The sequence below is a fragment of the Trachemys scripta genome, chromosome 10, assembly GCF_013100865.1.
Source record: "Trachemys scripta elegans isolate TJP31775 chromosome 10, CAS_Tse_1.0, whole genome shotgun sequence".
In the NCBI taxonomy this organism is placed as follows: domain Eukaryota; kingdom Metazoa; phylum Chordata; order Testudines; family Emydidae; genus Trachemys; species Trachemys scripta.
In genome coordinates this window covers 8744774-8772245 of record NC_048307.1, presented here as the reverse complement: position 1 = coordinate 8772245, position 27472 = coordinate 8744774, and the positions used below count along the sequence as shown (strand labels likewise).

The following is a 27472-nucleotide window of genomic DNA, read 5'->3' as shown; positions in this document are numbered from 1 at the left end:
TCTGCGTACCCCCAGGGGTACACGTACCCTGGTTGAGAACCACGGCTCTAGAAGTTATGAATGTGTGAACAAAGACTTCCACGGGCAAGGCTACTTTGTTTCCAGCTGCAGCACAGCTTACTGCTCTTAAAAAAAAAAAAAAATTAGATAGTGATAAAAAGGGTATAAACTATGATAGCACTAAAACAATGCCTCTTTTACGTCCACCATCATTTAACCATATTTCTCCAAGGTGTTCTCTCCATTCACTTTTGTTACTAGTAATATCTGTGATCACTAGAGTTTAAAGATTAGCTAAAAAGTAAACAATGTTCCTCAGACAGCATTATGAACAGACGATTTTCCTGGAGAGAGATTTTGCTATTTGTATGGAGTTTTCCACATATCAACCAAGGGGGACGGAGCGGGGGGAGGACACTTACAAAATTTGGAAACTAATTCTCAAGTCACAAATATTGGCAGGAGGACTCAGAAGCAGGTGTATCTAATACTACTTTTAACTCATTTTGAAACCGAGTAGATTTCAAAGTTGACTGTGCCTTTAAAGTTACTTCTTCTGTTACCACTTGTCAAATTCAAGTACTAAAAGTTTCATAAGAAGGGCCAAACTGGGTCAGACCAATGGTCCAGCTAACCCAGTGTCCTGTTGTCTGAGAGTGGTCAGTGCTAGCTGCTTCAGAGGGAATGAACAGAAGAGGGCAATTATTAAGGGATCCATCCCATCATCCAGTCCTCGCTTCTAGCCCAGGGGTTCTCAAACTGGGGGTCGGGACCCCTCGGGGTTGCAAGGTTATTACATAGGGGGTCGTGAGCTGTCAGTCTCCACCCCAAACCCTGCTTTGCATCCAGCATTTATAATGGTGTTAAATATATATTAAAAAAGTGTTTTTAATTTATAAGGGGGGGGTGTCCGCATTCAGAGGTTTGCTATGTGAAAGAGGTCACTAGTACAAAAGTTTGAGAACTACTGTTCTAGTTGTTAGGGACAACCAGAGCATGGGGTTTCATCCTTGACCATTCTGGCTAATAGTCATTGATGGACCTATCCTCAAACAAAGGCTTTCCAAACAAGCTAAGTCAAATCACCCTAATGCCCTAGTGGTGAGGTTCTGTATTGTCATGTTACTCTGGCCAGCTGAAGAGGAGAGTGCTATGTTGGAAAAGCAGTATGCTCAGCTCCAAGGATGAGGGAGCCTTGGTCACTCAGTCCATAATGCCATGGTGAGCCCTGGCTAGAGAGATGGTTACTGCAATTTGAGGCCTTGTTTTTGTTTGAGAGTAAAGTGAAGAACCCCAAGATTTTGCAAGTGAAGGATAACTCAGCATTAAGATACTGTATGGAACATTAATCTGCAACAGTGGTTCTCAACCCATGGCCTAATCAGCGCACAGCTGCAGCACATATGACATTCTCATGGCCATACAGACAGTATATATATTGTGTGGATGCGGCCCACAAAAAACACCACAGAACTGCATATGCGGCCCACAACGGTAAATTGAGAATCACTGCCCTGTACACTCCAGAAGAGAATTTTAACTTGCATCTTCCTTGCCTGAGATAGAGCAATAGAATCTCATCCATTCAAACCCTTTGGACCACATCAAATATGTTGGGATAATCAAAAGTTATGCTGGCAGTCCACTACAGGGATTCAGTTATTAGAAATACAACTGTACTGGAATATAGGAGTCACACACACACACACACACACGGTGGTGCAAATGGCTCCCGAAATAGCTCACAACTCATCTTTCAATCAGTTGTTTTAAGAAGCTATTTTGTCCTGAGGATGGGGACCAAAGAAATGCCATGTAAAACCAGGTGATTTGTTGTTTCAACATGCTGCATTACAACAGCCATCAGTTTTTCTTCTAGTTTTCATTCTTGCAGATTAGCTGTGAACCTTCACATTTAGTGACTTCTAATGAAATGAAGATAGGCAGACAGCCTCTCTTCCTGATTCAGAGAAACCCCATTAACTGGAAGTTAGTAGTTACTTTAAAACTCATTCTTTAAAAAGAAGAACAGGAGTACTTGTGGCACCTTAGAGACTAACAAATTTAAGGTGCCACAAGTACTCCTGTTCTTCTTTTTGCGGATACAGACTAACACGGCTGCTACTCAAACTCATTCTTTGAAACTTGAGTAGGCGTCAGGTGCTACACCTGCCTGTCAGTGCCACAGCCAACTTCTTATTGGACATTGCTTTCTTATTTTTAATCCGTTTCTCTCTTCCTCAATGTGCAAAAGGCCCGCACAAAGAGCAGGGGACACTGACTGGCTGGCTACAGAAGGGCCACAATGAGTATATAAAGTACTAAAACACACAAAGTAAAAATAGTGCAGAGTATTTCCTCTTATTTGTTTTATCAGTTTCAGGAATCTTCAGTGTTACTTGTAACAAGAATAGGTACAAAAATCCAGCCATAAATGTGATTTTTAAACTACTGTTGAACACCTTGGATGCACATCTTCAAGAGCCCTTAAGGCTGCTTCGCCAGCTTCCAGCCTAGGCTCTTAAGGCGGAAGCGAGAGAGATAGGAAAGAGCCCAGGGCTGCTGGCTGGACTAACCCCAACATGCTGCAGCTGGGAGCCAGAAGAGCTATTTGAGCAAGAGCATGAAGTGATGCAGGCAGCTGGCAAACTGCTGTCAAGAATCAGGGCTAAAAGTAGCAGCTCATGGAAGCTGCAAGGGAGAGATCAGCCCCAAACCAACAGGTGCAGCCAGAATCTCAGAGCCACTTTAAGTTGACAGCAGCAGACAGAACTGGAGACAAGGGAGGCAGGGAAACTAGTTGTACTACAAAAAGAACAGGAGTACTTGTGGCACCTTAGAGACTAACAAATTTATTAGTGAGCTTAAGGGCTTCACATGGTACTCCAAATGTATGGCAGCTGAGCAGAGAATGAACCCAGTGGACTGAAGAACCCAAGAGAGAGAACACTAAGCAGCACTCAGGAAGATCCGATTTAGACATGGACCAGGGAGCGTCACTAAGGGTAGGTCTACACTACGCGGTAGTTTGACGGCAAGCAAATCGAACTTCTGGGTTCGACTTATCGCGTCTTGTCTGGACGAGATAAGTCGAACCCAGAAGTGCTCGCCGTCGACTGCGGTACTCCAGCTCGGCGAGAGGAGTACCGCGAAGTCGACGGGGGAGCCTGCCTGCCGCGTCTGGACCGAGGGAAGTTCGAACTAAGGTACTTCGAACTTCAGCTACGTTATTCACGTAGCTGAAGTTGCGTACCTTAGTTCGAATTGGGGGGTTAGTGTAGACCTGCCCTAAGAGCAAACAGAGAAGGGGAGTGCATGTTGTGTTATAATTGGAGTTACCACAAACAGTTTCACTTTCAAAGGGCTGGTCTACACTGGGGGGAGGGGGAAATCGATCTAAGATACGCAACTTCAGCTACGCAAATAGCGTAGCTGAAGTCGAAGTATCTTAGATCAAATTACCTGGGGTCCACACGGCGCGGGATTGATGGCCGCGGCTCCCCCGTCGACTGCGCTACCGCCGCTCGCTCTGGTGGAGTTCCAGAGTCGACGGTGAGCGCGTTCGGGGATCGATATATCACGTCTTAACTAGACGTGATATATCACACCCGGATAAATCGATTGCTCCCCGCCGATACGGCAGATTGTGAAGACGTACCCAAAGAGCTGGAGTCGGTGAGCATATGTGACGGGTTGGATCACAGAAACCCCCTTGGGAGCTGCCACCTGATGTGCCAAGACTACCCCTGCTCCTGTTTTCCCTGCCAGCTCAGGACTCCAGACACTCCCGTCTGGCGGCTCCAGACACTCCCGTCTGGCGGCTCCAGACACAGACCCAGGGTCTGAATCACTTGTCCCAAAGCTGCAAGTTTACCTGAAAACAGCTCACAGTAGTGTGCTAGTCTTTAGCACTCAGATGCCCAACTCCCAATGGGGTCTAAACCCAGATAAATCCGTTTTGCCCTGCATAAAGCTTATGCAGGACAAACTCATAAATTGTTCGCCCTCTATAACACTGATAGAGAGATATGCACAGTTGTTTGCTCCCCCAGGTAATAATACATACTCTGAGTAAATTACTAAATAAAGTGATTTTATTAAATACAGAAAATAGGATTTAAGTGGTTCCAAGTAGTAACAGACAGAACAAAGTAAGTCACCAAGCAAAATAAAATGAAATGCACAAATCTATGCCTAATCAAACTGAATACAGATAATCTCACCCTCAGAGATGCTTCAGTAAGCTTTTTCTCAGACTGGACACCTTCCAGGCCTGGGCACAATTCTTTCCCCTGGTACAGCTCTTGTTGCAGCTCAGGTGATAGCTAGGGGATTCTTCATGATGGCTCCTCTCTCCCTTGTTCTCTTCCACCCCTTTATATATCTTTTGCATAAGGCGGGAACCCTTTGTCCCTCTGGGTTTCCACCCCCCCCTCACTGGAAAAGCACCAGGTTAAAGATGGATTCCAGTTCAGGTGACATGATCACATGTCACTGCAAGACTTCATTACTCGCTTGCCAGTACACACATATACAGGAAGACTCACAGGTAAATACAGCCATCTGCAGACAATGGGAGTCATCAAGATTCCAAACCATCCTTAATGGCCCACACTTTACATAATTACAATAGGCCCTCAGAGTTATGTTTTATATTTCTAGTTTTAGATACAAGAGTGGTACATTTCTACAAATAGGATGATCACACTCAGATTATGAGCTTTGTAATGATCCCTTACAAGAGACCTTTTGCATGAAGCATATCCCAGTTACATTATATTCACTTCTATTTTTATAAAACCATATAGACTGCACAACGTCACTGCATACCCCATTCTTCACGAACAGGAACAGTTTGAAATGAGATAGAAGGCATGACTTTCCGTGGCTCAGTAACAATGATCTTTTATTGCAGTAGCTGGCCTGCTTATCTTGGGCGGGGAAAGGAGAGTTTCAGGGGTCAATTTGTACAGTAATTTTTAAAAGAGGGTTCAGCGAAAGCTGTTTTTAGAACAAGCAGATGTTCTCCTGAAGCATTTGAGACCCAAACATTCCAGTATTAAAGACCTCTGCGTGAAAATGACAATTGATTTTCATGGTTTTTGTCTTGCATTTCTTACAGCCGACAGAAAAGGGGCAGAGGTAAGTAAACAGGATTTTAAATGATTTAATAACTTAAGAAATGTTGTTAATCACACAGTGGAGAGGTTAGTTTACAACATATGATTTAAGTTGGCAGTGACCCTTTAGAAATCAGTTGCATGCTAATGATTATACAGTACTTTTTTCTAAAACATGCAAACCGAAACTGTAGTTAGTTAATTGTTGCAAGGGTTGTTAGCGACCGTAGTATCTACCATAGTGCATTCATAAACTCTTCTACCAGCAGGGATGCAGAACTACTTCTCCATAATGCATGTTAGGCTATCTTTACATTGTACAAGTCACAATAGTATCTAGGCTCCACGTACAGGTGTTTTAAGCTTCTGTATAATTGTGGTAAACTATAGCAAGCCATTTGCTGGGGTGGAGACCTTCCAGACCATCTCTGAGTGAGATGGTCCAAGGTCGGGTTACATAAAGGCCTCAAACCTGTGGGGGTCTGACAGAAAGAGATTTAAAGTGCAACCTCTACATTTAAGCAATTAACTGTCTACCACTTTTACCGTCTTTGCTGGATCACTGTAGTTTTGTCATCCTCCCTCTGACACAGCACACATCAATGTGTGTTTGTGCATAGCCACTGGGATCTTGATGGAGAGGCTCTTCTGGCTCCCTTGGGGAAGATGGGCAGCTAGGCAGCACTCCTCCATTTAAGACTCTCTCTTCATTGCAGAGTTAACACAGATCTAGTTCAGGTGCAAGTGGCCACATTACAAAGCTATACTCAAGCATGTCCATTTAACAGCATCCACACTGGTGCTGCACTCATTCCTGTGAGGCACTGGGATTTCTGAAGGCATATCCTATAGTTCTTCACACTGCAGCAAGTGAGCCACTCAAATTCTTTTCCAGTGAATTGTAGGAGAACTTGTCTTTTTTCTGGGCACCTGGGGGAATTGTGGGAAGGTGCTAAAGGACTATCACTACTTTTAATGCAGGCTAAACCATGAAACTGTAAAATGGGCTGGTTACCAGCCCAAGTGCTTGCAGCACACTGGCTTTTTACCCCAGGAAGGGCCAGCTAGCTCAGATGTAAAATACCACTATCGACTGAGATTTTTTGTGTGTGCAGATGGGAGTCTGATTACAGGTAATACCTGAGTAAGAGCCTAAGTTAACTCTGCAATGAAGACAAGCCTTTAAGTATCTAGTGACCTAATGATAACCCTGTATTTCACACTGTACTGATATTTGGAGAAGTACACACAAATGATGTGCTGTAACTAAAAAGTTGGTCAGAGGTAATCTTGTTGGAATAACAATCTGAATTTATTAGTGTTCATTCAAGCGCTAATGATTCCTAATGATTAGATACTGAAAAGAATGGATTGCGAGGCCTCTTTTTGGCAAGGGTGTTTTGTTTTATTGTGCAATGGTCCTTCTGTTCTCTGCCCTCAACTCATCTCTGCTCAGGAGAAGCCATGATTGCATGTTCTCATAAGCAGAGAGAACGGCTGGCAGGCAGGATGGATTCCGGCAGCCCCTGGACCATCTTGAGCCCTGTCACGTGAGAGTGGCCAGTTCAGGGTGTTTTATTATTATTATTAAGTATGTGTCAAGATACCTGAAAGCACATTTATTCATATATGAAAGACATAGGATTTCACATCCTTACTCAGAACTGAAATAAGGATAACTAACTAGTGGCCCATCTCAAAAGTGTTCTGTATTTTACATTTCGCTTTTCTGAGGTCTCTCTGCTTTATGTACTCTACCACTAATTAAAAAGCCCATAAAGACAATGAATTCTCTGCTGACCAGCTAAAATGCTTTGAAGGCAGGCATTGCACATCTGTGTTTCAGTTCTACAGAGGACATTTAGACCACCAGTTAGAATCCAGCAGTTTCATCTAGTCAAAAATAAATGCTCTGCAAATATAAGGGTCACTACGGATGAAGCTAAGAAGGTTTTGCTGCAGCCTGTGCAAATTTGGTTTGGACAAATTATTTCTTTTGCCTTTGTTTTTGAATCCCACACCTCTCAGTCTCTCACACATCTGAAATGCCAAATGCAGTATGTTTTCATCTAGTAAAGTGCAAAAATACTGCAAGGGGATTTACAATTGTACTTCATCAAACAGCCTATTAACTGTTTAGAGCAGAGCCACAAATGAAAAACAAAATCTGTTGAGTGCTCTGTTGATGTGGTATTAAAATTAAGCCTACATTCTAATAATTGCAAGCCTACTTATACTATAACTGATACTACACAGTTTAGCCTGACCCACTACAATACAATTCCAATGTATGCTGTAGATGGGCCTTTAACCATGTTCTGTAGCAGAGCTAAAAACCTATGAATCTTGCCAGTTTCCCTCATCTGCTGCTGAAAACCCTACAAGCAGCAGCAGAATAGAAAATCTTATGCAGCTGCAGGTTCTCTCTGTAGGGGGGAAAAAGGGAAGGGAATATTTATTTTTCTCCCTTTCAGTTACACAGCTGCAGCTGCCTCTTCTCCCTCCAACCTCCCCCCAAAAAATTGCAGGAGTCCTCTGAAACAACAGCAGACTGAGGTTGACAACTTTCTGGTCAGCTTCCCTGTTCTGCTGCATGTAGTTGTGAACATTAGACTTTGTCAGTTTCACTCAGGTAGCCAGCTTAACCCACTTCGCCACCAGGGAATGTTTTGTACTAGAGCCTGGGTAAATGCATGTTTTCAAATCCTGGTTCAGTCTTAGTCTTTATGTACCTTATTAAGCAAAAGTGACCTGCAAGAAGCACTGGAGAGCTGTTATTTTCTCTCACATCAAAACCAAAAGTGAATCCGCTCTTCTTAGGAATGTTACCTAGAGGCTAAGTTCCATTTCCAGCCCTGCAATGGCTTTGGGAAGTCACAACCTGTGTCTCACTTGCCTCTGACTGAGAAATGGGAACAATACTGGCCACTTCCCAGTACTGAGAATTTGTTAGTGTTTATAAAGCACTTTCAGGTCCTCAAATAGCAGGTGCTACAAAAACAGACTAGGTTTACTGGAAGTCACTTGCTGTAAAGTTTCTTACCACATGTGATTCAAAGAATGAATGGAATCTATAGTAGGTAGACATGTTTCTGAATTATAGTGCACAGAAACATCAAGTCAGACCTCTACAGACCTTAGTTAAAAGCTTATCAAAACAAATGTTAATTCACCAAAAAACTTGTTTTGGACTACAGTTGCTCAGCCAACCTACAGAGGTGAGAAGTTGGTGTGAATGAGAAGGAGTAATGCAGTGCCTGTCTTCAGAAACCAACTTAAAGTATCATACATCACAATGATCTTCAGAGCCCAAGCAGCTGGCTACACCTTTGACTCATCAACTTTCTTACATTTCAGGTTATAAATAATGACAATGACAAACCTTAAGAACAGCTTTAACATGACTGACAAGCATCATGGACCCTGAAATGTCAGATTTTCATGAAGATTTTCATGCTCAATTTACATTTCCCCTGGCTGAGCAGTGCAGTTAGAGAACTCTTAAAGAGAATAACCCAGCTGAACCGTTACAGTACTAGCTCTACCACCCCCCATTAACCACCTCTCATTCTCACAACCACCTTCAAGTGCCTCTCTTGGCAGAAGACTGACCCTGTATGCCAGCTGTCTGAAGCTAGCTATCTTGGCAGGAGACAGAAACAGACATAGGAGCATTATGCCTCAGGGAATAAGTAACAAATTACACTAAATTCAATACTTTCTCCATTTAAATGGACATTTATAAATGCCTTTTGCATGTGGAAACGAGACTTGTTAGAGTGTCAACAGCACAGAAAACTACCTAGGAGAGGGAACCCTGACAGGTACAAATATTAACTGTCCTTTAAAAATAGTTAACATTCAGCGCAGCAAAAACACTGAATCTTTCATAATTGGAATGGGTTAGAAACTTGGGCTGATCACTATCAGTTTTCAGGACCAGTACGCCTTTCTAGGTATTGGACCGGGATTAGGGATCAGTCTGAAAATTCCACACTTAAGATATTGCAAGATAAATCAGCATGGAAGCCAGAATTCTATAAGAGTAATGCAAGAGTTCCAACAACCGAAAACAAGGTAATTTGAGCTCCACATCTGTGACTCAGATCAAGACTGTAAAGCATTCCATATTCTCTATGCTGCAATACTTCAAGAAACATGGCAAGTTATGGATAACCTGAACATATTAACTGTACATTTCTTTGCTCATCGGTTTCAGCCAGCTGTTTAACATTTTACTGTAGTTCTCAGTTGAGTTAGTTTTTCAAATTAGTGTTACAGACAGACATGTCATCAGGCGACAGATTACCCAATGAATTACATTTGCACTGAAGCCTATAAAAACTATCATGTCAATACATAAATAAAGCTTGATCTCATGGGCTAATAGATAAATAGCCTCCCAAATAAGTTGTATATTCCATGGCTTCTACTGCCCATGTACTTACTGTACAAGGGATCTATTACAGTCTGTATAACTCCTATTGACAGTAATTGAAGTTATGTGTAGCAACTTCAGAATACATAACCCACCCACCCCCACAATAAAAAGGCCATTAGTTTAGTGAATGCCCATCTTTGTTAGTTGCCTGGAGGAGAAAGTCTAACATGATTTCAGAACACAAGTCCACTTTTTTGACTGATATCATTTAAGCCAAAACTTAAAAGGTTTCCAGATGGAGTCCACATGCAACATGTTTCTGACTGGAGAAATATTAGCACAGTTCCAAGTCCCCTGAAAAGAATGCAGCCTACTGCAAGCACTGAAACCCATTAGTGTACAGGAGTTAGCCTGCACTATTACACTGAAAGCTACTCAAAATGTCAAGAGTATTTTTCTAGATGCACATTTCAAACTAATGAATGGGAGTTTCTTCCAGACTCTGAAAACACCAACCAGGCCTCACTTCCTCTCTACTTTGGTGTTTGTGCTGTTTATTCTTATTAATCAGCTCCTGGCCACTCTGCAACACTTCCTGTCTCCTTTCAGTTGTTTCTCCAACTCATCCTTCAATTTCAATTATTTTAACCCTAATACGAGTCATCGACTTTTGCCACTTAGAGACTATTAGAATGTACAGTGTATGTCCAACTACAAGACAGTGCTAAACATGCACTGTTGGCCATGTCTGTCAGATACCATTCTAGCACCCACCCCATTTCCAAACAAGACACAGCATCAGCCTGCCGTGGAATTTATAGCACCAAAAGAGTTTCTGAAATATAAGTCTAAGGGTATGTCTACACTACCTGACGGATGGGCGGGCAGCGATCGATCCAGCGGGGTTGATTGAACGCGTCTAATCTAGACGCAATAAATCGATCCCCGAGCACTCTCCCATCAACTCCACTGATACTAACTGTCTAAATAGGTAGTAATTTGGCTTCAAGCTAATATTAGGCAGAGGAGTCTGGGAGGGTAGAAAGTAATGCGCAGCTAGAGGCAGGCGGAGTTGATGGGGGAGTGGCAGCAATCGACTCACCGCAGTGAAGAACTCACAGTGAGTAGGTCTAAGTACATCGACTTCAGCTACGTTAAATCGATCTCCCCCCAGTGTAGACCAAGGCTAAGATGGAAAGCGAGTCACAGGCTCTTTGTTGTGTTCATAAGCACCTAGCACAAAGGAACCCTAGTCATGGATGACAACCAAGGTGCTACAATAAATAAATAAGTAGTAATAGTGCCCTGTTGTAAGCGATAATACATCCCACCCTTCCTCACCCCCGCCCCACTTTTAAAAGCACCCACTTGCACTCATTTATTTAGCTGTATAACAGTGATCAGCTTGACCAAAAATCATATTTAAAGTCTTTTTTGTGGGTGGTATAATGCTTTGCATCAACAGCGGAGGGCAGCATCACTACACAGTATGGACTGAACCAAGCCATTACAGTTCTTCCACTGAAAATGGGTCTGAATCTTTTGTCAAGTGTTTGTAACCTCCTGTTGAGCAGAACTGCTTGTCAATATCTAGTCTCATTATTAAGGCTAAGATTTTGTCATGGGTATTTTTATAAAAGTCACAGACAGGACGCGGGCAATAAACAATAAATAACGGAAGCCTGAGCCCCGCCATGCGTGGGGCTGACAGCCTGAACCCTGGCATGTGTGGAGCTGAAGCCAGAGCCAAAGACGTCATGGAGATCTGTTAAAGTCACAGAATCCATGACCAAATCATATCCTTACTCATTATGCAGACACCCAGCAAATAAAACCCATTAAGATGTTTATTATGTAATACGGAAAGGCCCACTGAAGTAGGTAGGATTCTGCATAGCAACAGTACGACAGATGGAACTTTTACATTGATTATAGTATTGCAGGGGTAATAGCTTTAAAATTGGCCCTGCAATTTTGCTACTGCCACAGAATAAGGATCCTGCCCTGCAGCTAGTACCCCTCCCCTCCCCGCATGGCACTATACAACTGTTTAAGAGCAGCAGCCAAAGATTTCAGTCAGTGGATATCCATTCTGTTCCCACACAGCTACTGAAGATTCCAGGGGACAAAAGGGAGAGTACATTCAGACACCAGTTCCTCCACCAGCAGAGAGAGGCACAAGAGACAGCCTTCTAGGGAGGGGCGTAAGATACATCTTGTTGCTCTCTCTAGCCACTGAGGCCCATCTTCTCCCAGAGAGCTATGACTAGGACCCTACCAAATTCACAGTCCATTTTGGTCATTTTCACAGGCATAGGATTTTAAAAATAGTAAATTTCATGGATTTCAGCTCTTTAAATCTGAAATTTCACGGTGTTGCAATCGTAGGGGTCCTGACCCAAAAAGGAGTTGTGGGGGGGTTGCAACGTTATTGTAGCAGGGTTGTGGTACTGCTACCTTTACTTCTGCGTTGCTGCAGGTGGCAGCGTTGCCTTCAGAGCTGGGCAGCTGGAGAGTGGCAGTGGCTGCTGGCTGGGAGCCCAGCTCTGAAGGCAGAGCCACCGCCAGTAGCAGCACAGAAGTAAGGATGGCGTGGTATGGTATGGCCACCCTTACTTCTGCAATGCTGCTGGCATGGCGCTGCCTTCGGAGCTGGGTGCCTGGCCAACAGCCACCACTCTCCGGCCACCCAGCTCTAAAGGCAGCGCAAAAGTAAGGGTGGCAATACCGCGACCCCCCTAAAATAAGCTTGTGACACCCCCCCACACACACACACACCCCACAACTCCCTTTTGGTGCAGGACCCCCAATTTGAGAAACTCTGGTCTCCCCTGTGAAATCTGTATTGTATAGGGTAAAAGCACACAAGACCAGATTTCATAGGGGGAGACCAGCTTTCACGGTCCATGATGTCTTTTTCATGGCTGTGAATTTGGTAGGGCGCTAGCTATGACTGTCAAGCGTCTACACACTGCAATGTCTGAGGAAGGGTAGGAACCACAGAACAGAGGACACTTAAAAAAGAACTAAGACTCTAGGATGAGGGAAGAGGGGGGAAGGATAGCTCAGTGGTATGAGCATTAGCCTGCTAAACCCATGGTCGTGAGTTCAATCCTTGAGGGGGTCACTTAGGGATCTGGGGCAAAAATCAGTACTTGGTCCTGCTAGTGAAGGCAGGGGGCTGGACTCAATGACCATTGAGGGTCCCTTTCAGTTCTATGAGATGATAATATATGGAGATATACCTATTATAAGAGTGAAGAAAGACATGAAAACCAATGCAAATTGCTTCATTTTGGCATGAAGATCAGCTTCTTTCAGCTATCAAGCTAACTATCTCAGCTATTTGGATCAGAGCTGAAACATTACCACCACCTACTTGAAAGCGTCCTGGTGAAAGACACCAATAAATAAAGTCATAGCCCTGTAGTATTTCGCTCTTACCTCTAGTAAAGAATGTGAGTGTGGATGAAGTATACTTCTCATTTTACATAAAGAAACCAGAAGGTATCAGATTGACAAGTATGACACAAAACTTTGTTTAAAAAGTTGAAATTTCACCTAGTTTTGACAAACAATCAAAAAGCTGAAGAGAAAAATGGACTGTTTACTTTTTTGTACTGTAGGTAGATCTATTTTAAGATTTATAAAAAAACAAGACTGAAGCTAATCTACATCTAGTCTCAGCACATGCCACTTTTCAGACATTTACTGATACAAGTGAAGAGAGACAGTCATTAAGGTGGGGGTTTTCAAAAGGCACAAATGACAGGTAAGTGCCCAATGTTAGTAGCATTTTTTGCAAAATCTGCTGCAGAACTCTTAAGAAAGATGGCTCACAGTTGTAAAGTTGGCAAACCTATATTATTACTTTCCAGGAACACCAACAGTGTCTTCAGTGCTGTACCAACACAAGAGGCATGACCCTGAAAAGCTTACACTCTAAAAAAGGCAGTGTTCTAATATAGCAGATTAAATATACCATATTGTAGATGCATTTTTGAAAATCTGTCTCCCTCATTCCTGCTGGAAATCAGTTAAAAGTGTAGTTCCAATTTTCACTGCTTTAGGTTCTAACTAGAGAAGGGTCTGACTTTAAAATACCAATTACCTTAGGAACAGGACTCTTTTGAAACCCTGACCTTGCCTACAATCATTTGTCTACAAGAGGTGTAATTCCAATGGAAACAACTGCAGAAAAAAGAAGAATAGGAGTACTTGTGGCACCTTAGAGACTAACAAATTTATTAGAGCATAAGCTTTCGTGGACTACAGCCCACTTCTTCGGATGCATATAGACTGGAACATATATTGAGGAGATATATATACACACATACAGAGAGCATAAACAGGTGGGAGTTGTCTTACCAACTCTGAGAGGCCAATTAATTAAGAGAAAAGAAAAAAAAACTTTTGAAGTGATAATCAAGCTAGCCCAGTACAGACAGTTTGATAATAAGTGTGAGAGTACTACAGAAAAGTTAGCACAGGCCAAACACAATCATTTCCCCCATTGTATCGTCGATTACCATGTGGCAGAGCTGCTAATGTCTGCTACAACTAGGCACTTCGCTTCCACAACTGCTCTCTCAGCCATGGAGCCAGCATTTGAACCAGTGGCTCCCTTTAAATGAGAACCGCAAGGAGCAGCCAGGTTTTGGTTTTCACAATAGAAGCTCCGTTAACCCCCAAGCTTCCAACTCCGCCCGAAGCGTCGGTTCCACAACAGGAAACGAGGCGAGAAGCGGAGGCGAACTTCGGGTACTTCGGGGAGCTGTTCCAGGCCCGACTCCGGCGTGCTGCTGGAGCGGTTCAGAAGGTAAACACGCAGCCCGGCCTAGCCGAGGCGAGGCTGGGCAAAGCGGCCCATGGCCAGAGGGGATGTTAGCTCGGTTACAGGCGGCCAACACGCACACGCTCGACAGCTGCTAACAGATCGCAGGCACCGAAGCAAATTCGCCGCAGCGATTGTAGCCAGAGCCGCGTGTCTCGTCTCCGGGCTCGGCGGCCAAGGAGCCGGTCCCGTCCCTGCCGAGGGGCATCACGTCTCTTACAGCCGCGCTATGCAGCGAGGAGGCGGCTAGACAGGCAGCTCCCCTCCCCGGGCCGGGCTAGACCGGCTGCGACCCCCCCTCCAAGCCGGGGCAGAGAGGCAGTAACCGCTCCCCCCCCCCCAGCTCGGCTCCCGGAGGAGACACCCCCGTGACACGGGCCCCGCCAGGGGACAACGCCTCCTTCCCCCTGCCCGGGGGGGGGCGGGAGGGGGACACCGGCCGGGGGGGGAGCGTGACTTGCCCAAGGTCACGGGGCGAGCCAGGGGCAGCGCCGGGCATGGAACCCGGGCCGCCGCCGCCGCCGCCTCGCTCCCTTCGCTGCTCTGGGCCCAGCCCTGGCGCCTTCCCCGCGGCCGGGGGGAGCGGGGGAGGGGGTGACGGGGGGGGCTGGACGCCCGGGGGGGCGGAGGGGAGCCCTGGCCGAGCCAGGCCCTGCCCAGCGGCGGGGGGTACTCACCAGCCCTGGCCGCTCCGCCGCCCCCTGGGCCGCTCCGTCCGACCCTCACCTCCCCCGACCCCCGCTTCATTTAGCCGCCGCGGCCAGGCAAGCTCCTCGCCTCCTTCCGGCCCGCGCTGCGCCTGCGCGACGCGCCACGTGACCGCGCCTCCCCCGACCATAGAGAGGAAAGGACGCGGGGCGGGGAGGGAGGTGAAGGGAAAGGCGGTCGGCGGGGGCCCGTCTCCGGGAGCGCACCATAGAGATGGGTCGGGCTGGTCCTCCCGCGTCCCCCTATCTGCGGGGGAGGGGCGCGGGGTGGAGTTTGCGGGGGAGGGATTCAGAGCCCGGGGGAGGGGGGCGGGGGAAGACCCATGGTGGGAAGGGGGGCGGGGAAGAGCGCGGGGGGCAGATGGACCCACACCCCAGTACAGCCCTGGCAGCCCAGCATGGGGGGGACTGGGGCTGGAGAACAGAGCCCTGGTTCTGGGCTGTGCTTCGCCCCCATCCTGGCAGGGCAGAGGCCCAGGTGATGAGGGGCCAGCCGGGGGTGAAGCGGGAGCCTGGGGCGAGGGCAGGGCTGGAGCCTGGATGGCAGAGCCCATGGGGCCAGGGGATGCAGGGGCAGGCTGGCCTCATGGCTTTGAGCTGGGCAGGGGTGATCTGACCAGCAGAGCCCTGAGGGCAAAGAGGCTGCCACAGGCCATTGAATGGTCTTCAAATGTACCATAAATTTCCCCCTAGTAACAGGGGCCAGGGCGACTGCAAGATCCAAATATACCCACCTGAGATCCAAGGACGGAAAGGTTGGCAGTAACAGTCGGGGTGCTCAAGACCCATAACTCACTTCATCCTGAAGGTGGTACCGAACCCTCATGCCCTACCAGCCCTTTGCACAAGGGTGAGTTTCACCCCCACTGAGCAGAGGTTCAGTTCCTGGTTGAATGCAGGTTATTGCTGGATGCCAGTCCTGTGTCTCAACCACCCAGACCTGTCATAACCACCTGAGGGGCTGTTCCCCTTGAGACACTGGCCTGGCTAAAGTGATCATATCTACTCCTATGAAAACAATACAAACGTCAGTATAACTACTGTATTATAGTAGTGTGTGCTTACTGAAACAGTACAATACAGCGATAAATCACAGTGACTTTAAAACAACTGAAGATGGTGATCTTACGTCAGGTAACAAAGATCAAAGAAAATAAAACTGAAATTAATAAAAGAGGAACAATCAGTTTCTATGAGGTCAATACACTAGTGAAATAATACAGTTCTGTTCCATTCCATCCCCTGGGCTCTATTCTTCTTCCTCCCCCACCCCATCCCATCCGTTTCCCTTGGCTCTTTTCTGCCCCCTCCCATCCATTCCCTTCCCAGGGTGAGCTTGAGCAAGTCACTCCACCACTCGGTGCCTCCGTTTTTTCATCTGTAAAAGGGGACTAATACTGACCACTATAAAACACTTTGCAATCTACTGATGAAAAGCGCCATATAAGGGCTAGTCATTATTACATGTAAACCAGAGAAATTCATAGCAAATGGCATTGCTACAATAAAGTAAAAATAAACAACACTGACTAGTAGGTAACTTTTGACTCTATAGGCTCAAGGTGATTCTGAATTAGCTTTCTAGTTCTCTAGCTATTTATGTTGCTCACATCACCACAGTATCTGAATGACTCACATTGAACCCAGTATAAATAACTGACTCCATTAAGACAAAAAGAACAGGGTGTTTATCCCCCACTTATCTGTAGAAGAAATAAACATAAGCCCATAAACCCTGCTATAGAGAAGCATTTTGTATTTACATATAAACAAAACAAAAAATGCTGGTTATAAGGCAACCATTGTGCAACTCCAATCAAATAAAAAACTGCCACCTACTGGGCTCTAATAAAAGGACTATGATAAAATTGCTGGCACCCTCATGGACGCTTCTATTACAGCCTTTCCTACAACTCTTGGAGGCTGGAAAAGTCTGATCTACATGCCCAGGAAATTTGAAGGGGTCTCTGACTACTAATGTGCAACAAAGCACACGTAACCAGCAAAAAGACAAGTCATGCATGTCATGGTTCCTGATTTCCTATAAGTTAGTCACGCCGCCAATAGACAAAAATGGTTTCAACTGGATAAAAATCAGAATTCTAATGTTTTGCACTCAGTTTGCCCAGGTCTGCATGACCGTGCAAGACAGTGAAGAATCAGGCTCCTGGAAAGTAACATACCCACGAATGGATCAAGTAAGGAGTCCTGGTTCAGTCTCCACTCCAGTTGAAACTAACATCTAACTGACAAGTTTTTCACCTCTGGATCACTCTGTTCCAGATCTTAAATGTGCGGTAACCAGGTAAAAATCAACACAGTTGCTTAAAGCAACATAGTCCACAACCCACTAGTCTGAAGTCAGAAAAGAGACGTGCTGTAAATACAGTCAAGCACTGTGGCCCTTATGGAAAGAAAGTTCATGAAGATCAGTATGTTGAGGCAAGGAGCCAGGTGACACAGCACAAACCTTCCAATCAGAAATTCATACAAAGTACAAGGCAACAGAAAATGCAGTTTCAAAAAGGTTCAGTACATAGAGACTGACTCAAAGATTAAAAGAGGAGGAAAGGTTTACATATACAAATCATCAGGCTGGAATTTATTATTTGTATTCCCACAATGCCCATGGGCTGCAGTCAGGGATTGGGGGCCCATCATACAAGATGCAGTACAAACAAATAATAGAAAGACAGCCCCTGCTCTAAAGAGTTTACATTAATGACAAGGCAGCAGGTGGATGCAGCAAACAAATGGGTAAGATTGGGAGGGAAACCAGATAGCAGTAATATGAGCATGTTACGGCCTAAACTAACAGTGTGACAGGCACAAGTATGAAGTTTCTGATTGATTTAGAGGCAGCTGTAAATCTGGTAGATGGCCATGCTATGTCCAGCTGGAGGATAAGAATAAACTAGTGTCAAACAAATACATAAATACAAATAAATATTTTAGAGTATGGAAATTGTAAGCCACTATCCAGGCTGGGCTTATTCAAAATAAAAGTGACAGTTTTGTGGCTGATCTACTCTATGTTTAACATGGCAAAAATCATCAGGAAACCTGCTTGAATGTAGCCAATGCCATTAACAACAGGTCCAGTGGATCACTGACTTATCCAAGCTTGCCCAGTGGAACCCTGTCAGATGTCAAAACATATTCTCAGATGGAAAGAAACACTGATTGTACTGAGGGTTGAAGAACTCTTTCATTGACACCTGAATGGAAATTCACTGAGCGCTGTTACTGATCAGTAAGCCCTGGTAACCCTAGTTAGAAATCCTAAAGCTACAGAACTGAAGGAGGAAACTATTTTGCTGTAGTACACGCAGCTGAAAAGACCACCTCCTTTCCCTACACTCTTGTCTCCAACATTTATTATTATTTATTTGTATTACTGCAGCACCTAAGAGCCCCAGTCACAGACCAGGCCCCATTGTGCTCAGCGTAGTACAAAGAGACAGTCCCTGTCCCAGCTAGCATCAAGCTACGCCATTTAGTTAGATGATTTAAAAATACATGTCCAAGCTTATTACAATGGCAGGCAGTGTACTCATTGGTATTGCAATCTGAGGAACTAGCTGTTTTATTAGTTGAACCTTTTATTTTTCTTGCATCTGTCATCGATCTCAGTAACCTTTTTTTAAAAAGAAAGAAAGAAATTCAAGAAGCTGAAAAAATATTTTTTCCTCTAAATCAAGTGAGGTGCAAATTGCATTTGCCCATGGAAGTGTCAGTGCAGCTCCACTACGTCCCGATGTGGCATCAGATATTACTAGGTAGCTGTTCCCTGGGAAATTTTCACAATAGAGTGTTTTCACTGAGATTAAACTTGAAGCAGGACTGGTAGGAGCTAGGTAGCACTGGAATATCCTGTAAAACTCTCTTCAGTCAATCAAGTATTAAAGAGCAGCACTGGTGGGTTAAGTAATTAGTGAGGCTTTTCCAGCGAAAGGTGCACTGGAGAGGTGCAGATGGGCCGTGCTGCAGAAGGAGCCTGGTTGACTCAGCCAAAGTTCCTTCTGGGGCTCCTAAGGGAACTTGGGCAGAAGGTGCTCACTCCATACCTGGATAACTCTACTGGCTATTGTGGAGGGGATAGGGGGACTCCACCATGGCTCTCCCTTGCCCCTGCCTCTCCCTGCAACCTTTTGGGTAGCTAGTAAAGGTGGCACTGCTAGCAGGGTCTATGCTGCCAAATAGGACCATACTTAGTCCCTGCACAGGGGTGCAAGTGGCAATGGGAGGCTTCTTGTACCCTCTCCCCTGTTCTGTGCACCCATTGGTGGCTGGGCACAGTCTGGCCCTTAGGGGTTTTATGACACTGGAAAATAAAAAAAAGCAACAACTGGAAAAAAAATTGATTTCCTGTCCCTAGAGGCTCTGGACCAAGTTACTCTCTCAGATCCACAGGGTATCCCCTTTTGGCTTCATTCCCACTCTCAGCCTGTCCGTCAATGGGATTTGTGCACATACCATTCTAGGTGCAGATTTGCAGCTGAGTGTGGCCTCTCTTCTTTCCCCATCTCCTTTTCCAGTTCTTTGTCTCCTTCTCTCATTCCACTCAGATTGGGGCAGGGGCCATCTTTCATTATATGTGCACAATGCTGCCCTGACCCCTGACTGGGGGCTACCGCAATGGAAATTATAAAAAATAAATTCCTTCCCTCCATTCCCTTTCTAATTCATAAGAACATGAGAGCGGCCATACTGGGTCAGACCAAAGGTCCATCTAGCCCAGTATCCTGTCTTCCGACAGTGGCCAATGCCAGGTGCCCCAGAGGGAATGAACAGCTTCTGGCAAACAGAGGCTAGGGACACCATCCCTGCCCATCCTGGCTAATAGCCATTGATGGACCTATCCTCCATGAACTTACCTAGTTCTTTTTTGAACTCTGTTATAGTCTTGGCCTTCACAACATCCTCTGGCAAGGAATTCCACAGGTTGACTGTGTGTTGTGTGAAAAAATACTTCCTTTTATTTGTTTTAAACCTGTTGCCTATTAATTTCATCTGGTGGCCCCTAGTTCTGGAGTTATGAGAGGAAGTGAATAACACTTCCTTATTTATTTTCTCCACACCAGTCATGATTTTATAAACCTCTATCATATCCCCCCTTAGTCTTCTCTTTTCCAAGCTGAAAAGTCCCAGTCTTATTAATCTCTTCTCATACAGCAGCCGTTCCGTACCCCCCAATCATTTTTGTTGCCCCTTTTCTGAACCTTTTCCAATTCCAATATATCTTTTGTGAGATGGGGTGACCACATATGCATGCAGTATTCAAGATGTGGGTGTACCATGGATTTATACAGAGCCAATATGATATTTTCTATCTTTTCTATCTATCCCTTTCTTAATGATTCCCAATGTTCTGTTCGCTTTTTTGACGGCCGCTGCACCTTGAGTGGATGTTTTCAGAGAACTATCCACAATGACTCCAAGATCGCTTTCTTGAGTGGTAACAGCTAATTTAGACCCCATCATTTTATATGTATAGTTAGGATTACATTTTCCAATGTGCATTACTTTGCATTTATCAACATTGAAAATTCCTTCCTAACTGGGTCATTCCTTCTCTTGTAGAGAATTGTCTCTTTTGTTTGGCTTCATTACTGGCCGCAGCGCCCCCCTTCCCCTTCCTGTTTTGTGTCTCCGCCTGTCCCCACCCCTTTGCATTTTAATTCTAGTCTCTCTTTCACCAAGATTGCCCCTCCTTCTCTTTTCTTGGCCCAAATCCTGGGCTCCAGCTTACCTGGCTGGGGTTCTCAGGAGTACTACCACACAGGTTGCAGAGCTGCTCAGCAGTCCTGTAGGTCCTGAACCCTCTCCTCTGCAGGGAACATTGGCTGAAGGATCCATGTAGTGATGGATCCACCAACTGTTCCACTGCTCCCAGGACAGCAGTGCACACGAAACCCTACAGAGCTGGGCTCCAGAAGGCACTGGCTGGGCACCTCCCTGGACCACCTCTACAAATCCTGCCTCCACCCCCACGGCACTGACTCTGGACAAGTCCTACTACATCTAGAAGCCACCACACCGGAGTGTCCAATTTTTCTTCTTGGGGGTATATTCTTCCTTCATTCAAACACATGGGATTCTGGCTAACACTAATGGGATTTCCTCATGGAGAATGATAGGACACATGGGGGCATACTCTGCTCTCTCCTTGCTTTCCCCTTCCCAGTGGCTAGTTGTTAGTAATTAGCCATCCATCCAATGTACAGCATGCAACACTGATCACATCATTCCACTGGGCTGTAACAGACTGACTTTCCTCTGTGTTATATTTTAGGCAAGAAGTTGAGCTAATTTCCACAATCTGAGGCTTTGCTTGAAGTGGTGAAGATCAGGGGCTCTCACTCACCAGGGCTATTGCTTTCTTAACATACATTTCCCTGGGTACAAAACCTTTCCCCTGCTGACAACCCTTGCATAAAGGAGGAATGGATGAACATTAGGGCATTAAAGAACTCTAGAACATTTGGAAAAGTTCCTTTGTCTCATGAAGCCTCTAAAATGAAACAAACAAAAAAACCAACCTATCTTCACGGGTTTGGGTGGAATAATGGCAGCCAGAGCTTGACGAAACAGAATGATCCTTTAAATCAGTGGCCAGAACGGAGTCGTTCCAATGGAATCTCACACTCGGCCCACTTCCCCCTCCTCCCCCCATGAATTTCAAAGGCAACGCTTTTCTACTCACCACTTTTTCTAATGGGTGTCACACTCATATTCCACCACAGGAGAATAGGGCTCTCAGAATTAGATAGTGTGGTAAGGATACCTGATAAGAACCTAGAGAGAGAGACAAGAATATGTCTACACTGCAATAAAAGATACACACACACACTCCCCTCCACTCCCAGGCATGGCCCAGATCAGCTGATTCTGGCTTGCGGGGTGTGTGTGTGCGGGGATGGGGTGTGTCCGGCTGCAGGGCTAAAAATTGCAGTATAGACATTTGGGCTTTTTCAGATGCCACAATTCACTTTCTCTTTTTCATATGCATGTGGATCAATGTACCGCAGAAGAGGGTTGATGGCAGATGGTTGTTAGAATTTTCTTGCTATTTTTTGTTAATTGTAGTCTCTCTGAGACACAAACACACACACACACACACACACACAGAGCTCAGTAACAACCAGAGCATACAATTTTGAGGGTTTTTCCCTCAACTCTCAGCTCTACTTTTTGCTGGTCGATTCATATTTCCACCCTGATCCCTGACACTATCTTGCACTGTATCTTATGATGTTAATGGAAGACTGCCTTGCTGAAGAAAGATAAGGCAGTTGCCTACAAGTCAGACTTTCTCCTTCGTGATTTTGGCTTTTACCAAAACACATGGGCATTAAGGATGAATTAGTCTTTGTAAGGTGCATTGGGATAGGAGGTACCATACAAGTGCACAGTGTTTTTATTAGTATTTAGATACCAGAGTAATGGGAGCATTCTAAATATACAAGTTAGTAGACAGCTGGACTGCAGATGATAACTTTTTTGGTCCGAAAATGTCAACTCATCTAAATGAACCATTTGCAGAAAAGAATCAGTTTTTTGACCCCTGTTGCTGTTTCAAAAAAATATTTGGGAAAAAAAAAGAAAAAGAAAACATCCTGTTTCGACATTTTCAAAGTAAAAAAGTGCACGTTTTTGGGTTGAAGCAACTTTTTGTTTAAAACTTGAAGTAAAAAAATAAATAAATGGTCAAAATTGAAATGAACCATTTCAAGACTATTGAAGCAAAATGTTTTGATTGACCTGATATGAATTTTTTTTTATTTTTTTAGTCATGAAAATTTGAGATTTCAACTTTTTATGCCAGTTTGGGATGGGAAAATTTTTCAGGCTCTCGAAAATTCTTGCAGGATGGGAAAAATGCTTCATGTCTAGATCAAGTAGCTAGCGCCTTATTTAAATCAACTTTCATGAATAAATGCACACAGTATATTTCATTTTCAAGTGGACAGTGTCTAAATATCCAAGCAACATAAAGTGATTTGATAGTATCACATGACTAAGTCATAGGTGTTTTAAGGAAATGAATCTGACAGCTAACTTAATAGCTTTGGCAAGTGATGCTGGAAACTATTTTGAGGGGTGACCATACAGTCGAAAATGGCAGCACCCAGACGCCTTGAACAGACCTCTCCCTAATCTACTCTAAATCTAATTTATCAACCTTTCTTAAATACATCTAGACTTTTGCATCATCAGCAACGAAATACATCCCTTTACCTCTCGGGCCATGTCTATACTACCGGGACTAGAGAGGCACTGTGGGTGTGGTAGCTATGCCCGCATAACCCCGTAGTATAGACGCAGCCTACAGCAACAGAAGGGGTTTTCTGTCATTGTAGGAACCACCACCTCCCTGAGCGATGGTAGCTACATCGAAGGAGGCATTCTTCCATCAACCTAGTTGCATCTACACCAGCATAGCTACACCAGTCAGGAGTGTGGATTTTCACACCCCTGAGCACCATAGCCACGTCAACCTGACTTTTAAGCATAGACCAGGCCTCAGACCCTTTCATTAGTAGCAAAGGCTGCACCTTGAACAATAGACTGGGCAATAACTGTGCGTACTTAAAAATTCATTCAATTATCAGAGGAAAAGTTCTGTGGTATTGTTTTTCTTTCATTGCAAGTCATTCGGTAAATAACTGAAGGCAATTCAAAGCCAGTTTAAGACTCTAATGAAGTGATCCTAGTGTGTTTTCAAACCTCGCCACTCGGGGGCATTGGCCTCGTGCACAGAATCGCGGCACTATTTCTGCTCTTCCCAGAACTTCAAGCAGCAGGTGTTTCAGGTGAGGGCTGATGTTCATTGGCAAAGCTGTGTGAGGACCCAGGCAACGGCAATGGAGTGGAAGGTCAGGGCTGAGATGTGCTAGCAGGGCAATGTGAATGGTCAGGAGATGTTGCAGATCAAGCAATCACAAGACCTGTGCGCACCATGCCTAGCTCTAACTGGAGATATTAGGCCCAGCTGTTAACATCACTCTTTGCTGCAGTAAGTGCTGATTACACCAGAGGGCTACAGTGTGGCCACAATTACTCACTGCATCAGACTGGGACCTCTCATTTCTACTCTGATGCCTTTCCAACATGCCATTTCAGGGCAGCTTAGCTAACAAACGACTGTAAATCCACTAGGTGGGGCTCTGGGACCAAGAAAATCAGTTGGCATGGTCTCCAGTTGAATGGACGTCTGTTAGTCTATAAGGTGCCACAGGACTCTGTCGTTTTTTACAGATCCAGACTAACACGGCTCCCTCTCTGATACTTGTTACCTGGTGTTCCCTGCCTTCCTTCCAAAGACAAGCCCCTAAATGGAGATATAGTGGCGAGGGTAAAGCAACATGCTTGTGTAAACATATAGGACTGGACACAAACCTCCCTTAGAGAACGCACATTGAAGGTTTATCATTTTCACCTTAAAAATCCATATTTGCATGTTGGTCCGGGTGTTGGAACAGGCTCGGGGTTCATTGTGACAATGGGATTCTGATGATTATATGAGTCTAGATATAGGGTATAGAGGTCTGAGTCTAGGTATGCGTATTATAATATTTGAATTGTGCATTTCCTCTGAGAAGATCAAAGAAGTCAACCAACATTAATGAATTTAACCTCACAACAGGTACATACATGTTGTTATTCCCATTTTAAAGATGGGGAAATTGAGGCCCTGATAAGTTACATGGCTTGCCAAAGATCACATAGGGAGACAATAGCACCAAGATCCCCTAACTCCCAGCCCTGTGCTTTAGCTACATGCTAATATTTCTTCCCTACAGGGGTCAGGTCTGTGTATATGGGGCATGTATGTATGAGTGTGGGCTCTGGGTATGGAAGCATGTGCAGATGGGGATGTGGGTTGGGTATATAGGCATGTGCAGGTGGAGATGCGGGTTGGGTAGATAAATAAGGTTTTTAAGGTCAGGCTTGACGAAGCCCTGGCTGGGATGATTTAGTTGGGGATTGGTCCTGCTTTGAGCAGGGGGTTGGACTAGATGACCTCCTGAGGTCCCTTCCCACCCTGATATCCTAGGATAAGGGTCTGAAGAAGTAGGGATGTGGGTAACCCACAGCAGTGCAGTGTAGATTACCTGGTCTCTGTTTGTTAGGTATCAGACTGCAAGTGCAAAGCCCAGAATGTTTGGTGGGAGGGATGAGCTCAGTCAGAGAAGTAGACGTCTGTCCGTGGCATACACCTGCCGTCTCTCCTTTGTCTTCTCTATTATGACTATTATTTATACAGTGCTGTAAGTTCTGCCCATCTCTCTTCCCAGCTAGTGCTCCTTCTGCTGACAGCGGAGCCTCTGTGCCAAGATGTGGTAGAGTTGCCACTCATTGGAATCTGTCCTTTCTTCCAATCGGAAAGGGTCCTGAACTAACGTCCCGGGGCAGACCCAAACACTCCTCACTCTTTCCTTTTCGGGTTGTATGAGGGGGAGCTCAGAATCCAAACCCAGCTCTGGATCTGGACTTTGGGGCTGGGATCAATCTCTATTATGAACTGAACTAAAACCCCAGCTCCAAACACACCCAGATTTCTGAATCTGAACTCTACAGCTCTCCTAACATAAAAGCCATGTGCTTCCTCCCAGCCCACCTATTCTAATTGCCCATTTCAGTTGCTAGGTACTTTCAAGACTCCCTCCACCCCCGCGTTGGTGAACAGAGGAGTGAGGAACACAGAAGTTTCTTCTTTGTTGTGGGATCCAAACTTTCCCGAAGTTCAGGGGTGTTTGGATCCGATTATTATGGCCAGAGAAACAAGTGTAACTCACACACCTCCTGGGTGTGGTGTTCTGTCCCATCTAGTGACACCGAGGCCACTTAGAGAGAGAGATGAATGGGTCTGCTCTACAGCCTTAGCTAACAGGCATATGGCTTTTAGCTCTTGCACTAGGCCCCAGGTTCGATCCCGCCCGCCGATGACCAGGGTCTGTCGGTGTTACATACGGACAACCAGGATAATCAGGTCCACAGAGAAAGCTGCATGAAGTACAAACTCTTATCCATTAACACCATATGCTGTCACAATACTACGGTACAGTCAATTCATTTGATCTGATAGCAGCTCTCTAGGTCTAGAGGAGGTAGGCAGGCAGAACACAAGAAATACACTGAAGGAATTAAATCATGGTCCAGTGATCAGGTGGATGGGAAATAGATATTCTTCATCTCTCCCCACAACCTGACACATGCCTGTTACTGATGGAGCCAAGTCCAATGCCGGGTTGCGTGGCTTTGATCTTTAAGACCCATTGTCAGTCACAGAGCACATTTATTAATTATTATTGGTATGACACTAGCAGCCAGAGGCCCCAGCTGAAGCTCAGCGCCCCAGTGTGCTAGGTGCTGTACAAACACAGTGAATGAAAGTTCCAGCCCCCAAAAGCTCATCAGTTAACAGACATAAGAAACAGGTGGATGAAACAAACGAGTGGGTAGAGGGAGGATGGGATGACAAAAATCCTAGGATGTATTAGCACAGAGTGGCTGTGTGCACAATTCAATAGAATCAATCAATATCAGTGATCACAATACAGTAGATTCTACTTATTAGCTACCTCTTGCGCCCAGCAAAAAGTTGCCGTTATCTGGAATAAGTGGAAGGCAGGTTTGTAGGGCTGCAGCCAGGGCAAGAAGTGCTGGGACTTCTGCCTGCAGCCAGGGATCTGCTGCCCACACAGGAGCTAATAGGCTGGGGTGCATGCATCCCTGCCTAACGGGGGAACCTCTGGTGGAGTCCCAATGCTGCAGCTGAGAGGGGAGATTGCAGGCAGGGGATTGCAGCAGCCTAGATATTGGGGCTTTCCATGGGGACCGCGGCGCGGGTCACCCATGGAGCTGCATGGTACCTCCCCCGGTGCTCTCAGGGCTGCATCCTGCCTTGGTACCACAAGGCTGAGACCAGGGAAGGAAGCACTGAAATGTGGCAAGGCTGGGCCCTCGGTGCCAGGGCAGGGTGCAGCCATGAGAGCACAGGGAGTGGTACTGTGCAGCTCCATGGGCTGCCCAGAAATTGATGAAATTATGGACTGAGAAACATTGCATTTGGTGCCAACGTGAACATTGACCACTCTAGGGTACTAACAGTGTTACTCTATGGTCTGGAAGCAGCTGCATGAAGGGAAACAGACCTCAGAAGGCTGGAGGCAGAGGAGACGAGAGTTTTTCAAAAGATGGCAGGTGTAGAGTGGAATGATTTTCAGACAAATGAAGTTAGAGGGAGAGCAGGATGAGAAGTCAGAGTATGAGTCTGGCTGCGATCAAAAAAGATTACGACAGGAGGGACACTTGAGTAGGCACACAGCTAATAGGATGGCAAAGAAAATAAGGCAGACACTGCGAAGGTCAGTCCGACCTAGAAGCCAGCCCCAACTAGGTGGCGGGCCATCATACGCAGGGA

At 45.3% G+C, this 27472-nt stretch overlaps 1 protein-coding gene across 2 annotated transcripts in view; it reads right to left on the bottom strand.

Moving 5' to 3' along the window:
- RNF216 (ring finger protein 216) overlaps positions 1–15122 on the bottom strand; it is a 128610-nt gene extending 113488 nt beyond the window's left edge. For both annotated transcript variants that reach the window (XR_004647309.1, XM_034782824.1), the window contains exon 1: positions 15013–15122. The gene's annotated coding sequence lies outside the window, so the exon portion shown is untranslated. The remainder of the gene's footprint in view (positions 1–15012) is intronic.
- Positions 15123–27472: the final 12350 nt, after the last annotated feature.